At 26.4% G+C, this 6223-nt stretch overlaps 1 long non-coding RNA gene across 1 annotated transcript; it reads left to right on the top strand.

The window, feature by feature from the left end:
* Window positions 1–3308: 3308 nt before the first annotated feature.
* LOC135146343 (uncharacterized) lies at window positions 3309–6175 on the top strand. The gene is made up of 4 exons (XR_010283795.1): window positions 3309–3479; window positions 3774–3884; window positions 3956–4050; window positions 6103–6175. It is a non-coding gene; the product is annotated as an uncharacterized LOC135146343 (long non-coding RNA).
* The last annotated feature ends 48 nt before the right edge of the window (window positions 6176–6223 follow it).

Below are 6223 nucleotides of genomic sequence, written 5' to 3'. Positions count from 1 at the left end.
GACACGGTGCCTCTACACTCCCTGTGTGGCATATTGTCGATAAGTTTGTAAATGGCTTGAATTCTTTAAAGAAAATGCGTTATGTGACCTCAGTGATGACAGAAGACTTAGCACGTGCGTGGAATAAAATAGTAATTAACTAATTATATGGTGTGTTAAAAATAGTTTAAAACCTACATTGAACCTAGAAAGTAATAATTTGTAATGTTACTTAAAATAACAATATAAAAATTGTCTTCTTGGGTAGTTATAAACAAAAGTTAAGGCAGAAATGGTTAAGTTTTAATACATAGCTGTCCTTGCGGCCGATTGTTACTCTACCCCTGCCTTTGCTTTTCAGATTTCAGCGCGCATTCTAACCAAATTTTGTGCTAGTTATTATTTACGATCCTAATGACTACTCAAAACACAAAAACCTCCCAAAAGTATTCTCACGTAGACCTTTTATACTAATAATATTAATGATATATAAAATACCATATATTTATGCTTATAACAAAAGTTATGATGATATTAGTATTTACAGTAATAATTATTATTAACTTTATTACAGATTAAAAAGCGAATTATAACTTAAGAAAGAAAGAAAGAATTGATAATTTCTAGAAGAATTATCACTAAGCTTCTTTAAGATGTTCAAACCATTCCTTTTATTAATAAAATACTAGCATTTGAAATGACCCTTATTATTAACTCTTTTGGGGGGACTTTTATCCTTCAGCATGGGGGCAGAGGGATTATGCAGTGTTAGACCCCTTGGGTCTCCGCTGTGAGAACTTCATATATAAATATACACAAGCTCTTCTTCTCATACACCCCTGTTGGGCGCTCGGTTAGTACGCTTAGAGGAATTGCTTATTTCTTAACTACTAAAAGGTACTTGCCTAAACGGCAAAGAAGAACATATTAAACATGTTTATTATTTAGCTGTGATTTTAAAGCGCCCCGCTCTTGTTAAATAACGCAATGACTTGTTAAGGAAGTCTTCCGCACATTCAATTCACAGAGGGGATTAAACTGAGCAGCTACTAACTGTAGGTCATGCCTTTAGCAAGAAGCCAGTAATTAAAAAGTGAAATAAGAAGCTTGGCAATTTTTATTTAGGTCGCATGATTGTGCGGAGCCGCTTTTTGGTCTTAGTAACAACGCAGGGCTAGTGAAATTAATAAAATAGCGTATAGCTTCAATAACAAATAATTTACACATTGTGTAGTCACTGGCTGTCTATATAATATTTTTATTTATTTATTTAAGTTTTGATATAACAAAGTTATTAAATCTGCTACCGCTTAAATTGTTAAACTCTATTGCCTCATTGTAGAAAGAATTAAAAAGGGTGGCCCCTGTTACGAATGTAAGGTTTTCAGCAGGTCTACTTCGCGAACATGAACATATCTGTTCCTTAATTTATACCATCCTTCTTTATTAAGCTGGTATATGCTCCAGAGCCTTAATAGTACTTGCTTTATTAATATATTTTTAAAAAATATTTGGTCGTTCGTATATTAGGAAGTGTTGGGGGAGGTGGTTTAATTCAATAGTTTTTAAATTATTAGGATGTTCTTCATCTTAAGATAAACATTACATGACCGTCTGTTTAAGTATTTTAGTTTTCAACATTATAAGGTGGTTGTCTTAAAGAATCCGGAGTATGCTAGTATGTAAAGCTGAGAAGTAGGGCCATAAAACAAGTGTAACTCATAATAGACCTTGATAATGCTTCATATACAAAGAGTTTATTTTAAGTTCAATTAAAGATTCAAATGGATTTTCTATCATATAAGAGAATATAAAGCTGAAGTTAAACTCAATTTTTGAACAAGAATACTTATTATGAGGCTTCCGATTAAGTCTGCAGTCTGTAATCTGCCTGATTGCAACATAAGTGGGAGTCTGCGAAAGCGTTAAAGTTTTACTGTTCTTTTTTTAAAATTTTTTTAAGAGCATTACTTGGCATTTGAGAAGGTTTATCGTGACTTTCCACTTAAAAAACCAAAATTCAAGTACATAAACATTGTACAACCTTGATAGCCAAAGCGGTATTTTTAAGTTACTAATTTCTCTGTGTCGTCAGCGTTTTGAGCTAAGGAAACAGGAGAGAATATCGTATGTATTTAGGGGAGATAAATAAAGAGAAAAATTAAGGGCCCTGATAACTTAAGCTTATTGATCTAGAACTTCGTATGCGAATTACCTCTTTGAGACTTCAACTCAGCTTTGAATGTACCCGTGCTCATATCAATAAAAACGTTCCGAATAACAACTTTAATACTTTATCCTCAGGGAGTTGATAATTGTAGTATCCATATTTATCTCGGCCCATGAGTGCGGTGAACCTGCAAAAGTCCTTATAGATGAGATCAGCATCCGTATACCAAGTCTAACATCTCAAGCATTTAAAATTTTTGTTTTCTTTTAGCCAAGTTAACAATATCATCCCATTTTTCTTTATTTCAGGATTGTGATAGAAGAAATCCTATCTTTATTACTATCTTTATCAATGTTGTTGTTGTTAGAATCGTAATAACATTAGTAGCGCTCTTATTGTTAGTATGATTTTTACTATTACTATTATAATACTGGCATTATTATTAGTCTTGGCATTTATATTTATTGTTAATGTTAGAATTGTAATAACACTGGTAGCACTGTTATTGTTAGTATAATACTAATATTATTAGCCTTGATGTTGATAATTATTGTAAACGTTGTTATTAATACTAATATTACTGTCAGCAATTGATACTGGTATTATCATCGTAGTCATTACCGAGATTACTGTAGTTCATATTTACGTCGTCTTTAAGTATTTCGTACGGGTTTTGTGGACAAGTACTAGCGCAATGGAGGTATTAAAGGATTTAATAGTATTCCTTAGCTTAAAGGTATCTTTATTAGTTAAAAGTTTTTCATAGGAGTTTTTGTTTTTGAATTTGGAAGTTGTTCGCTTAATTCCTCGAAAGAGGCAATCAGTTTTTCCACAAACTCGGGAGTGATTTATCGGTTAGAGAATGTTCCATCTAAAGTCTCTGTTATAAAGATGTAGTTCTTCTGTTGGCCTGGATTAATATATATGTGTGTATTAGTATTTATAGCAAGCTTATAGTAAAAAGTAGAAGTGCACTGGTTGCATCTCGAAAAACACGAGGAAACAGCGCACGTCTAAAAATCGCAAGACTATTATTTACTACCTCGACTACGTTGCTTTTATACGTTACGTTCCTGTGGTTAATATTGAAATGCTGTATGAATTAAAGGGTGCGTCACTGTGCTTTACGCAATTCAATTATTAAAAAAAAATTATTTAGTTAATTTTAATGAGAAAATTAGATTTATAACAATTAAAATTAACAATGCCATCAAATTGTGAGAGGGGGAACCTTGAAGATTGTGCCTTTTCAGAACTATTAGGAGCCTTGTTAACACAGATATACAGAGCTTGCGTCCCCTATCCTGTATTTGGAATACTTTTCGTCGAGGTTATTTTGAAATTTAATATAATAAATAATTAAACTTATTTATAGTAGCCATTTTGATTACAATGATAAAATAAAATAAGTAACCTTTAAAATTTAAAAATAAATAATAAGAAACCAAATTTAAAAACTTTTTACAAGAAAAGATGTAATGTAAATATTTATAAAGTTTTAGGGTTTGGCTAGTGCGTTTTGGTTTTTTTAGTTATAGTATGTTTTAATTTTATATATTTCTTTTGTTTAACTCTGTTTGAATCCCTTTTGAAAAAGTTTTAAACGTTTTTTTTAAAATATTAGAACGCCATATATCATCTTTTCATCGAAATTTTCTTAATTCTTGTGCTTTTAAAAGTTTGGTTTGCTCCTCGCCAGAAAACAAAATCGGAAGCGGATAACTTAACAGAAGCAGTAATAACAATTATTTTGATGCTTACTGAATCACATAATTTCCAGTAAAACAATTTATTATTTAATTGAAGGAAATTGAAGAGGTTATCGAGGCTTATAAACCAGCTCCGTTGGTTAATTATAAAAAAACTCAATCTGAAAAATCTAAAGTCTTCGTATTTACTTCGTACTAACTTTTTCTTGACAAGCCACTATTTTTATTATAAATAATACTTATTTTCTTAATTTAAAATTTTACTCGCCGTAGTTATGAAGCGAGTGTACTACTTTAATCGTAAAATTTGTTTGATATAATTTTACTGCTTTATATTTTTTTTACCATTTTTAACTTTTTCATTAACCATTTAAATAAATTTAATTTTCCTATGTTTTTAATCATTTTAATCTCTTGATTATATATCATACGGACTTTTTTTGCTGCTACACTAACTTTCAAGCAGAGTAAATTTTTAACTTAGAACTATGAAAATATGTTTAAAGTTAATCTGTTTAGCGAAATTCTTTATTAATTCTAAAAATAAATTTAAATTAAATAGTAAGTAAAAAAATTAAAAAACTTTATTATAATTTGAAGAAGTGCTACTGATTGTGAAAGAGTAATATAGAAAAAATTTAATAAATTAAGAACAAGGAAAACGTCAATATAATTATTACTATAAAGTAAAAAGTGCATCTGAAGTAAATTAAAAAAAAATTATGACTATGGAGCGAACTTGAAAGTTTTTATATAAATATAATTATTAAATGTTATTTAAGAAGAATATATTGGAAAGGAACTTTGAAATTAATTAATTTTTACGGAGACGTCGCAGAGTGAAGTGATTACTTGGAAAAAAAAATAAACTTTTGTAAAGTTTTTTAGTAACACCAGAGGGAATTTATATTTGTAAACATTTATTGGAAACTTTTTACGGAAAAATATGAAATAATTAAAAATCATTGAAGTTGATTACTTTTTAATTGCATTAAATTTTTTTGGCATTTAAGTTTTTTCTATAGCTAATAAAGTATTCTATATGTTTATACAAAAGGAAGTTTCTGTATGTAATAAAAAAACATATTAGATACTTTCTTTGAGTTTTATTTATTAATTTTTGTTTTACCTATAATTACATAGCAGCAATTATAACTAATTATTAATTTATTTACTGGATTTGTTTAAATAATTTTTATTTTTTTATAAAAATACTCAAAAAATTAGAAATTTAAGTGATTTCTATACTTTAGAGTATTATTTTTAGTTGTTGATTGTGAATTTTAGAAACGTAATAGGAATTTTTGGTGTCACTATTTTTTTGAACCAATGAAAGCTAGTTGTTAGTGATTCACGTGGTAGGGCTTTACTAGAATTTTTTTTTCAATTGTATATTTGTAGCAAATTTTATTTTTTCTTTTTTTATATAATAAATCGTTAATATTTATTACATTTTAGTTTTTATTAGTAAATAAAATAATTTTTTTTTTACTGATTTTTTATATATTATTTATACTCAAATTTTTTTTTTATTTTTTTATATATTATTTATACTCAAATTTTTTTTTATTTTTCAATAATAAATTATAAAATCTTTTTTGTAAATTTTTATTTGTTAGTAATAAATTATTACTAAATTTTATTATTTTTAGTAAATATTTTTTTAATCTTTTTTATCTATAAATAATTACTAACGACATTGTAATAAATTTTTTTTAGTTAATATTAATATTTATATAACTTTTTACTTATTCTATATATAAAATTTCACTGAAATTTATTCTTTTATTTTTTTAAATTTAATAATTTATGGCTTATTACTTTTATATATTTAAATTATCACTAAATTTATTCTTTTAGTACCCATTAAATTTCAGTTTTCCGTTATATTTTAGTAAAAAATGTTTATACTTTATTCAAAAAAATATACACTAAATTTTTTTTTTAGTATTTAGTAAATGAAATATTTTTATAAATTTTTACTTTTTATATGAGTTATCTCTATTTATTATTATTTATTTATTTAAGTAAATAATAATATTTTTTATTACTATTCATATTATTTTATGTGTTATCTTAAATATATATTTGTATTTTTATAATAATATTTTTTAATAACTTTTACTTTTTTTTGTATATAAAATATCACGAAATTTATTTTTTTTACTTTTTTTATAATTATTTTTTATTTTTTATTATATATTAATTTTCACTTTATTTAATTTTTTTTATTAAAAACTTTAGCCCGCTCAGCACTGAAGTTAATTTGGACGACAAAAAGTTCATTAACGCTGGAACTTTTGACTTTTTGGGAATTATAAAAGATCCGGAAATAGAAGTTTATTTTTATAAGAAATTCAGTTTT

The sequence above is a fragment of the Zophobas morio genome, unplaced genomic scaffold (assembly GCF_036711695.1).
Source record: "Zophobas morio isolate AGI-343-1 ecotype UQ-CSIRO unplaced genomic scaffold, CSIRO_AGI_Zmor_V1 ptg000223l, whole genome shotgun sequence".
Taxonomy (NCBI): Eukaryota; Metazoa; Arthropoda; class Insecta; order Coleoptera; family Tenebrionidae; genus Zophobas; species Zophobas morio.
This window is presented reverse-complemented; position numbering and strand designations above follow the sequence as displayed.